Source organism: Peromyscus californicus, unplaced genomic scaffold (genome assembly GCF_007827085.1).
Source record: "Peromyscus californicus insignis strain IS unplaced genomic scaffold, ASM782708v3 Scaffold_4__1_contigs__length_199733344, whole genome shotgun sequence".
Classification (NCBI taxonomy): Eukaryota; Metazoa; Chordata; class Mammalia; order Rodentia; family Cricetidae; genus Peromyscus; species Peromyscus californicus.
In genome coordinates, this window is record NW_026294562.1 from 124,213,413 (window position 1) to 124,223,248 (window position 9,836).

The 9,836-nt window shown below is 40.4% G+C and overlaps 1 pseudogene; it reads right to left on the reverse strand.

Moving 5' to 3' along the window:
• Positions 1-8,483: 8,483 nt before the first annotated feature.
• LOC128123951 (proliferating cell nuclear antigen-like) lies at positions 8,484-9,140 on the reverse strand (annotated as a pseudogene).
• Between the last annotated feature and the right edge of the window lie 696 nt (positions 9,141-9,836).

The following is a 9,836-nucleotide window of genomic DNA, read 5'->3' on the forward strand; positions in this document are numbered from 1 at the left end:
TATTTATTTATTTGACTAGTTGTGAGTTTCTGCATTGTGGTGGTTTGAAAGAAAATGGCTCCCAAAGGGATTGTCACTATAAGAAGGTATGGCTTTGCTGGAGTAGGTGTGGTCTTGTTGGAGGAAGTGTGTTACTGTGAAGGTAGGCTCTGAGATCTCATATATTCTCAAGATACTGCCTCATGTCAGAGGACAATTCCTATTGCCTATGAGACATAGGACTCTCAGCCACTTCTCCAGCACCATGTCTGCCTGCATGCTGCCATGTCCATCATGATGATAATAGACTCACCCTCTGAAAATGTAAGTCACCCCAATTAAATGCTTTTTCTTTGTATGTATTGCCATGGTCATGGTGTCTCTACACAGCAATAGAAACCCTAAGACATGCATTAACCACCATCCATTATAAAAACAAACTTTTCTGATGAGGTCTGAGACCTGCACTATTCTAGGGATAAAGAGAAAGACATTTAGAGGGCAGTTTGATACTATATCTACTTAGGCAGAATAATAGTACTAGGTTCATCCTGCAGCCTGGGAGCTCCCCAACCATGAGTTCTTAGCTAGATTTACAGTACCAGGCATGTGCTTCCTCCTGTACAGTTGCCCTTACATCTATAAATAAAACAGTTTATTATCCTCATAATGTCTATGCCACTATAGCACCCATGGGTATATCTTGGAAGGCCAGTCGTTATTGTAACTTACAGGCTTCATAGCTGGTGAGATTGCTGATGGCTTTAAATTAAATCCAGGAGTAAAATCCCTTGGGACTTCAAATACTGAAAACTGTCATCTCCTGCAGCTATTCTGGAACTGTCTCCTGAGTTTCAGATGTGTGGAACCTTTCCACACATGCACGATGTAGAATTAACTGAACACCGTACTTTAGAATTAGTCTACCTGGATTTTGCCAGCAAGGTACAATTTTCCTGTTACCTCATTAGAATCTGGGTGAACGTCTCTGAGAACAATATTTGGAGATATTTATATAAGTGGTAGGAACAAGGAAACCTAAAAAGTTCTGGTTAACTTTTATTTGAGATCCAATTTAATAAATGTTCCCCAGATCCATTTCCTCAGATGTTTTCTATGTGGTGAGAGGCAGCAGCAGCCCCAATTGCCCAGATGGAGCAGCTGGGGGGGGGCAGAAGGGGGGAAAGGAGCCTCCATTGCCTGCTCCCTTCATCCTCACTCTTCATTTAAAAGGCTAAGAGTGATGTTTTCCCACACCAGTCAGTTTAGGCCATATTTGACTTTCTTTTGAACTATGTGCTGGTTAGTTTTTTGTCATCACAACACAAGCTAGAGTCATCTGGCAAAAAGAAAAGGGAGCCACACTTAAAAAAGATGCCTCCATCAGATTGGCCTGTTGGGGGTGAGGGTAGTTCTTGATTAATGACTGATGTGAGAGTGACCTCACTGTGGGCAGTGTCATCCTCAAGCAAGTGATAAAAATGCAAATTGACTAAGCCAGGAGGAACAAGCCAGGAAGCAGCATTGCTTCTGGTTTTCGGCTTCAGTTCTTGCCTACTGCTTGAGTTTCTTGCCTTAGGTTCCCTCAGTGATGATTGTAACTGGGAGTCTTTAAGTAGAATAAACATTTTCCTTCCCCAAGTTGTTTCTGGTCAGTGTTTTATAACAGCAAGAGAAAACACAGAAGGACAAACTACTAAGAGCTATTTTGGTTTGGTAGGTCATGTGTACGTATTGCTGTACCTGCATATACTTGTGTGTATATATGTGTGGGAGCACATGTGTATGCATGCGTGTGTGTGTGTGTGTGTGTGTGTGTGTGTGTGTGTGTGTGTGTGTGTGCATGTGGAGGCCAGAGGTTGATGTCAAGTGTCTTTCTGCCTAGGGTCTTCCACTTGAAAAGAGCTAGCTGGTTAGCAAGTCTAGCAAGTTTGATCTGGTGATCCTAGCTACATTCCTGAGGTCTGAGATTACCAACAGTTGCCACATCTGGTCAAAACTTATGTGGGTGCTGGGGATCCAAAATCTGGTACTCAGGCTTCCATAGCAAGTGTGTTCTACACTGAGCTACCTCCCTACCCCTTTATAAGTAGTTTCTTCTGGTTTTCCTGATGCCAGTCCTAAGCCAGTTTTCCCAGAGCATGTCCTGCCTCCAGAGTCATCTCAGTGGTACAGAAGAAGGCTTTCTTGCTGTGGGAAGTTCTGTATGCTGTGAATGTGTTGCTCTGGTTGGTTGATAAAAAAGAAGCTGATTGGCCAGTAGCCAGGCAGGAAGTATAGGAGGGATAAACAGACAAGGAGAATTCTGGGAAAGGAAGGCTGAGCCATGAAATGCTAGCCCACAGTCCAGGGACTAGCATGTAATGGCACACAGGTAAAGCCACAGAAAATGTGGGGACATATAGATTAACAGAAATGGGCTGAGTTTAAGTGTAAGAGCTAATCAATGGTAGGCCCGAGCTAATGACTGGACAGTTTTAATTAATATAAGCCTCTGTGTGTTTACTTGGGAGACATGAGTGGGAAAGATTTGTCTCAACTGCGGGCCAGGTGGGACACAGAAAAACTTCAGCTACACTTCGGGCCTTGCCCAAAACCCCTTCTTGGTTTCCAGTTGTTCTTGCATTACTTTATAAGGCTTTTCATATAGTACATAAATAAATCTTGTTCCCTTGGCATTTGCTTCCCTATTCAAGTCTCATCTTGACACCCTCCCTGCACTTTGTGCAGCCTCAGTTTGGACTCCCTTTCAGCTCTTTGGTTGTGCCCTTCTTCCCAGAATGCTCTCCATGGAAAACTCTCACTGTGAAAGCAGGTGGCAATGTTATGTGACCTCCCAGGAGATGCTGATTATTTCAAGAATCCCCTTGGTTCTAGATTCTCCTATTCCATGTTAAAAATGTAGATGCTCCTTTACACGTCATGGTGAAGCATTTTGCCAAGAACCCATTGTGAATTAAAAACAGCAAGTAACAAAAACAACAAATGTGCCTCACCTGCAGAACATCCCTGCTCAGCAGCACAGTTTTTGAAGATGATCAGTGGCTTACCTATGTGATCATAGGACTTATTGGGAGCAGTGGTTCATTGCAGTGATGGAGAATGGAGAAAATATTGTACTGTATATAAGGAAAAGATCAAAATTCAAAATTTGAAGTGTGGTTTCTATGGAATGCATCTCCATTTTTATCATTTTATTTGGCTGAAGCTTCCAAAGATGAGGATGTTCAGCACTTAATTGCTCATTGAGTAACTTGGAAATGACCAGACATCATTATCTCTCTTTAAATGTCATTAGCAATCACCAGGTGGTGATATGTTAGAATCTTACAATAATATAGTGAGCCAGAACTCAAGGCAATCACTCTAAAATCTTTGTCCAGCCTCTTCCTAAAACCCATTTCACCTCTGTAAAGCTCTCTGTGATAGTTGCCTTTCTCTATGCTTTCATTTAAGCCATTGATCGTTCACAAGAGATTTTGGGCTGGCCTTGGCAATTGGAGTGATATTCAATAGGAATTCTCTCTTAATACAGCCCTATAAAACCCAACAGAGAGCCAAGCTCTCAATACTGTACAGCCTCTGCTTTAACTATCATTGGGCTTTAGTAATTACTGTAATTCTGAATAATTCTTTTACAGTATGGTCATAATCAGCAACCTCACAGTTAAACTTTAATTTTCTTAACAGCAACTTAAAAATATTCAGGCTATAACAAATCTCTCTCTCTCTCTCTCTCTCTCTCTCTCTCTCTCTCTCTCTCTCTCTCTCTCTGTACATCTAAATAAGAAGAATAAAAATTATAAAACCAATTGTAGCATTAGTAATGAAGTCACCTTGCCAGAAAAATTTCAGCTTCATTATTGGGTTTAATTAGCAAATGAGAGGACAATTATAATACAGTGAATGTCCCCAGTCTTGACTTTATTAATGCATTACATACAGCACTTCACAATAGATAGACCATTGGGGTAACTAAATGGACTTGATGGTGAGAAATTTCAGTGGCTGAGAATTGGCTGGCTACATGCAGAGGGAAGGGAGCAGAAGTGACAGCCTTTTGGAAGGACAATCACATGGACCCTATATTATTCAGCATGTTTCCTAATGATGTGGAGGGGAAAACACACAGTGTATTAATTAAATTTGACAAGGATGCTGAACTGCTTAGCAGAGTGAACCTGGAGGGTTTAGAAACATGGTGAGGAAATAGAAAGAAGAAAAATAGTTTGGAAAAATGCAAATAGTGCATTCTGAGAGAAATAAGCCACACCATGAGAAACAGTCAGGGATCTCAAAATCAGAACTAGTGCACATTTAGGGAAACAGAGATATTTTTTCTTTTCCCAAAGGGGGCATGGAACAATACTCCTTATGCTTTCCCTAAGGCCAGAAGTTGTGACTCTGGTAAAGCTTCAGAAAGAGAATATATCTCCACTGAGATTAAGCTAGCCGGATCTCAGTTTCCATGGACCTTACTCAAACTGCTCTGTGTCTTGGCTATACACATCATTCTTTTTACATCATTGGACATTTAACCCATCACTGGTTGTTCCTCTCTATATGGCTTCCTCTGATCTGTTTGAGTTAAAATGCAGCTGCCCCTGATTTCTTCATCTATAGCTGAGCAGGAATTTCCATCAGGCTTGAGAATGTCTTTCCACAGGATTAATTTCTAACTTATATATACATATACATGCATACATACATATATACATTTACACATATGTACATATATATGTGTGTGTGTGTGTGTGTGTGTGTGTGTGTACAAGTTTTGTTTAATTAATCTAGTCTAATTAACCCAATGGTGCTTAGTTTCCTGGCTTCTCAAGACATTCAAAACTTGATTATTCCACATAGATTACAGAAGACTTTGATTTACCCCTTTTCATCTCTACACCAATTAAAAACTATGGCATGCCTTCTCTACTCTCTTTCACATCCCAATACCTTTCTGTCCCAGTTTCTATCAACCACTGTTTAGCCTGTTGGTTAAATCATGTGAAACAATGTCAATAATATTGGTTCCTGTATTTGTTTTATTTGTTTCAAGATATGTGGTCAGGATTTTAGTCATGAAGTATTTTCCAATCTGCTGATGAAGTTCTCCTCAAGGTAAACCTGAGACAGTGACCCACAGGGAGAAAACAACAGTATTCACTGTTGATGCCTTGTGGCTGTGTTGGTGATCTGCAATGACTAAATAGGACAGTGTTAGGATCCTGCAGACATACCAGCTGCCTGCTGGTGAGAATGCTAATCCCTATACCTATAAGTATAATTTTATAGGTCTATCTTCCTCAGCCCAAAAGAGGAGAATGGGAGCAGGTAGGGGACCTCAAACAAATGAAATACGCCTTTGAGCATTACCAAATGTCTGGATTTTGTCATTTTGTTTTATAATTTCAGCTTTATTCCTGTTCTTAGACTTCCAGATATGACTCAAATAAATATTTAGCAACATACCACTCTTATTTCCAATGTCCTTTGCATTCTAGCTCTTCCTAAAATTCTACATGTACATGATGAGAAAGAATAGATATGTTAACTCTTTCGGTCTGAAAACAGAATGAATTATGAAATAAGTGTTTGGCTTATTGATTTAGCAAACATTTCTTAATTTTTTTTTGAGACAAGGTACTAAACCCAGGAAACTTGTATAACACAGGCAAATGCTCTTCCACTGACACACTACCCATAGGGTATTGCTAAATTGTTCTTGAAATTACAAACCTCCTCCACTCTCTCAAATACCTGCAATTAAAGCCATGCACTTACCACACGAAGAGAAAGCTATCAGTTTTATAGTGGTTTAGGTTTCAGTAACCCTTGTAGTTTATTTAAGTCTTCATATTCATCTGCTTAATGGGCACAATAATTGCTGACATATAAAATGTTGAAGATTTAATGGATCAAGAAGCTAAAACCTATTGGTATAAAAAGGCTCTTATAAGAGCCATTAGATCGTGATGATCTGTCACTCATCTCCTCAGAGCACCCCCTGTATCATGTTTGTGAAAGGCAGAAAATATTGATAGTATCTTGTTATTTAATGTCTTCTTGAGAGAGCTTGGGTCAGAATTTAATGACCACAAAGGCAGAAGCATTTCTCCAATACAAAGATATACTGTAGAAATCACAAGTGATTAGTTGCATTTGCTGGTCCAAGGTGCTGTAGCTACATACCTGGGCTTTTTTCTTCAGTTTGATTTGAAGAGGGCAAATACATCCCAGATTAGCTAAGAACATCAGGAATAAACTTAACTGTTCTTTTGCAAACCCTTGAATATTTTCACATTTGCATTAAAGTTGACCATCAGAATGATTCTCTTCTCCTCCTAGACTGGAGGTTGATGAGCTTTACTTGGACAGGGTCAATTAGTAAATATCATAGGCTTGGCAGGGTATATGGTGGTTGTTGCAAGTATTCATGTATGACATTATGGTGAAGAAATAGGCATGAATGTGTTTTGATAAAAAATGTACTCTTGAATTCAGGTGGCAGTTTTGTTTGTGCGATAGGCTACAGTCTGTGGACAAGCACTGTTGGAGTAATTCTGAAATCATATTATTCTTCATGCATTGAATTTCCTCTGAATAAATCAAGGAAGTGATGGGGTCATCTCTCCTTATACTAGTTCCTGGGATGAAGAACTTTGAAATGAGCCCTACCTGGTTAGAAAAGTGTGTAAATGGTTTCATTCACAAAGGTAGATGGGCAGATGAAGGCTACAATGAAACCTGTAGTGAGTGTTAGGTTTGTGCATTCACAGGGATCCCATCACCTGGCTTGTCCTCTCAAGCCACTGCTCCAGGGTTCTGCAGAGTCTCTGAGACTGAACTTGGACTGGTGGATCATCACTACCATACTCTTCTTCAAGCCGGTTTCATATTCTTTTTCCAATAGAGCATGCTTGACAGAGTTCAGAAAGGCTAGAACAAAGCAATGGGAATGAGTAAATCTCTGGAGAATAAGACTTGTGAAGAGTCCTCCTAGTAATTACAGTGATTCGGCTTAGAAAAGAGAACATGCAGCCTTGAAAAGACCATTAGCTATTATATAGTCCTAACGCCCTCTGAGAGCATTTATCCCAATGGTCTCCTTCCTATTCCCTCATCTACTGTTTTTTTTTTCCTTTCCAACTTGTTTCTTGAGAATCTACTGAACTTAATGAGATTGGGGCAGTTCGAGGGGCCTTAAGAATAGAGTTTGACTCCTTCAAAACATCATTATATACCAGGATTCCCTCAGGAGACAAATCATTTCTTCTCTAAATAAAGAAACTGGGCCCTGTAGACATCATACATTTTCTTCAAAAGCACTCAACTGTCTGGTGACCAAGCTGGATTCAGACGTTGAGACTCTCAGTTCCAAAGCCAGTGGTGTCTGGATTAATACTGTAGTGACCCCTAAAATGTCTCATTGGATGGTGTTTGCAGTTTTCAGTGCTCTGTGTCTTCGATGCCTCTCTTTATTCTCACATTAGTTCTGTGAGGCAGGCGGCCTTGTGGGCTGAGCTTTAGTCAATGTTTTAAATACTAACAAGGTTTATTCATTTTCCCCTCACAAATTCAGTTAACTTTATTCAAATTGAAAAATATTTCTTGAAACTGTATTTAGCATCAAGATCCTTTGGTTCTAAAAACTCACCAGTTAGTGTGGATGCAGATGAGCCAGCCCTGAGGGCATGAGAGCAGGCAAACTAGCCCAATCCCTTGCTGCTGCCTGCTGCATTGGATGAGCTAGTGGGGCAGTGCTGGAGAGCTCTCCCTGGTGGCGAGGATGAGGGAGATCTGGCAGGATGACCAACCCAGCTAAAACCCAGGCCCAGAACCAGGGATGTGAATTGGTCCACCTCAACATCCACCCCATCTATGAACTCCTGGAACTCGTAAAGGGGCTAGTCCTGCATACTCAAAGCTGCAGGATCTCCACGAGACAGGGCAATAATAGGATATTCAAGAGGAATCCCATTGAGGACCCAGTATCGATAGTGTAGTGGAAGCTAGAGGCCTTGAACCAGACCAATGACTCATTGCAATTAACACTTGCAAGTAAAGATGTATGAACAAAAAGATATACTGTGTGACTCACTGTGTCACACTACAGCTCCCATGATGAGATTTTTTTTTAACTTTTACTTTGTTTTATTGGGGGAGAGCATGAGGTTACAAGGGCAGAGGGTGGATACAAAGGGACAGGGAGGTAGAAGGAATTGGGATGCATGATGTGAAATCCACAAAGAATCAGTAAAATGTTAAAATAAAATAAAACTCACCAGTATTTCTAAGGCTTAAATGTTTATGTTAACAAGACCAGTTTTAACTTAGGATTTTTTAAACAAATTTTAGAGAACAGAGAGAGGAAAAAAATAAGTTATTTACAGAAGATATCTACATATGTACTAAGGTACAAATCTGCTAACAGAAAAGACTTCAGAACATGCTGGCATCTCAAAAGCAGTCCTCAAGGGCTTCATGTTCTCAGATTCTCTCAACACTTAAGGCTCTTCTTCATCTTTGATCTTGGAGGCCAAATGGCACTTTAAGTGACATATTTCAGCAATTTTATACTCTACAGCAAGGGTACCCCTGCAGACACACTGGGTGTTACTGTAGCATACAGTGGAGTAGCTTATGTGAAAAAAGCTAGTGGAACTTGCTCCTTAATCTCTATGGTAACCATTTTCTCCTCTTTATCAACATTACTTGCTAGAGAAAATTTAATGTTCCTATTTCCAAGTTCTTCACTTGCAGAAAACTTCACCCAACTTTTGCACAGGATATTATAAGAGCATCTCCACTAAGATGAAGGTCTCAGCACGTATGTGCAGATTCACCAGAATGCATCTTTACTAGACAGCTGTGTACTCTTTTCTGGGATTCCAAGATGCTCAACATCTAAATTCATTAACTTCATTTCATGCCCTGCCACTGTTCCTTGGTTTGGTGTGTCAAATATTAGCACTGAAGAATCCCATTATCTTAATCCTTTAGTGCAATGAGGTATAATTACCACCACATTTTAGTATTTTTCACATTCTTGTAAAGAACACATTCACAGCTAGTCTTCCATAGCAGTGGTACCTATCAGAGACTTTGGAGCTCAGGGTGTACTGTACCAAGGAGACTTGAGCATCCATGCTCTGCAGGCTCATACTCTCTAAGCTACTGTCTCTACAGAGCTCATAGATGAAGTCATTGAGGTTGATGAGGCTGTTGAGCACCTCCAGGGTCTTCTTTAGGCCCTGGACCGGTCAAGATTTAGACACAGTGGCAGAGTCACAATGGGGACAAGGAGTGAAGCCTGGCCAATTTAGGGCTCCCAGGTCATGAAACAAAGGCAGTGGTAAGGACTCTAGAGCAGAGGACTACCATTCCACCATACTTATATACTATAATCTACTATCACTGAAAGATGATATTTGACCTCTCTGAACTTCTAGCTTCGTCATGGAACCTTGTTATCCTCCCTTGCTATAGGAAGCAGAAGCTATAAGAAGTGTAAGCCCACAATATGGAAATAGAGAGTTACCCAAATGAGAGAAATTATGGATTTTACAGAAAATGCACACACTCTGAAATGCAGTGACTAACTATTCAGGAGTGGGAGTATGAAAAGGGAGAGCACATGAACTGGCCTCAGCTAGATCCTTCTTTGCCCCCTGCTCTTTCTACTTGATTCTGTTACAGAAAGGACATGAGGACTATTCTCAGCCTTAGGCTGCATTGTGGTTTACTGGGGAGACAACATGACAATCTATAAAAGCAATCACATCTTTTTCATTCACTCTATGACAGAAGAAGTCAATTCTGGGGGTATGTGATGAACATTAAGCACATTACTGGATTAT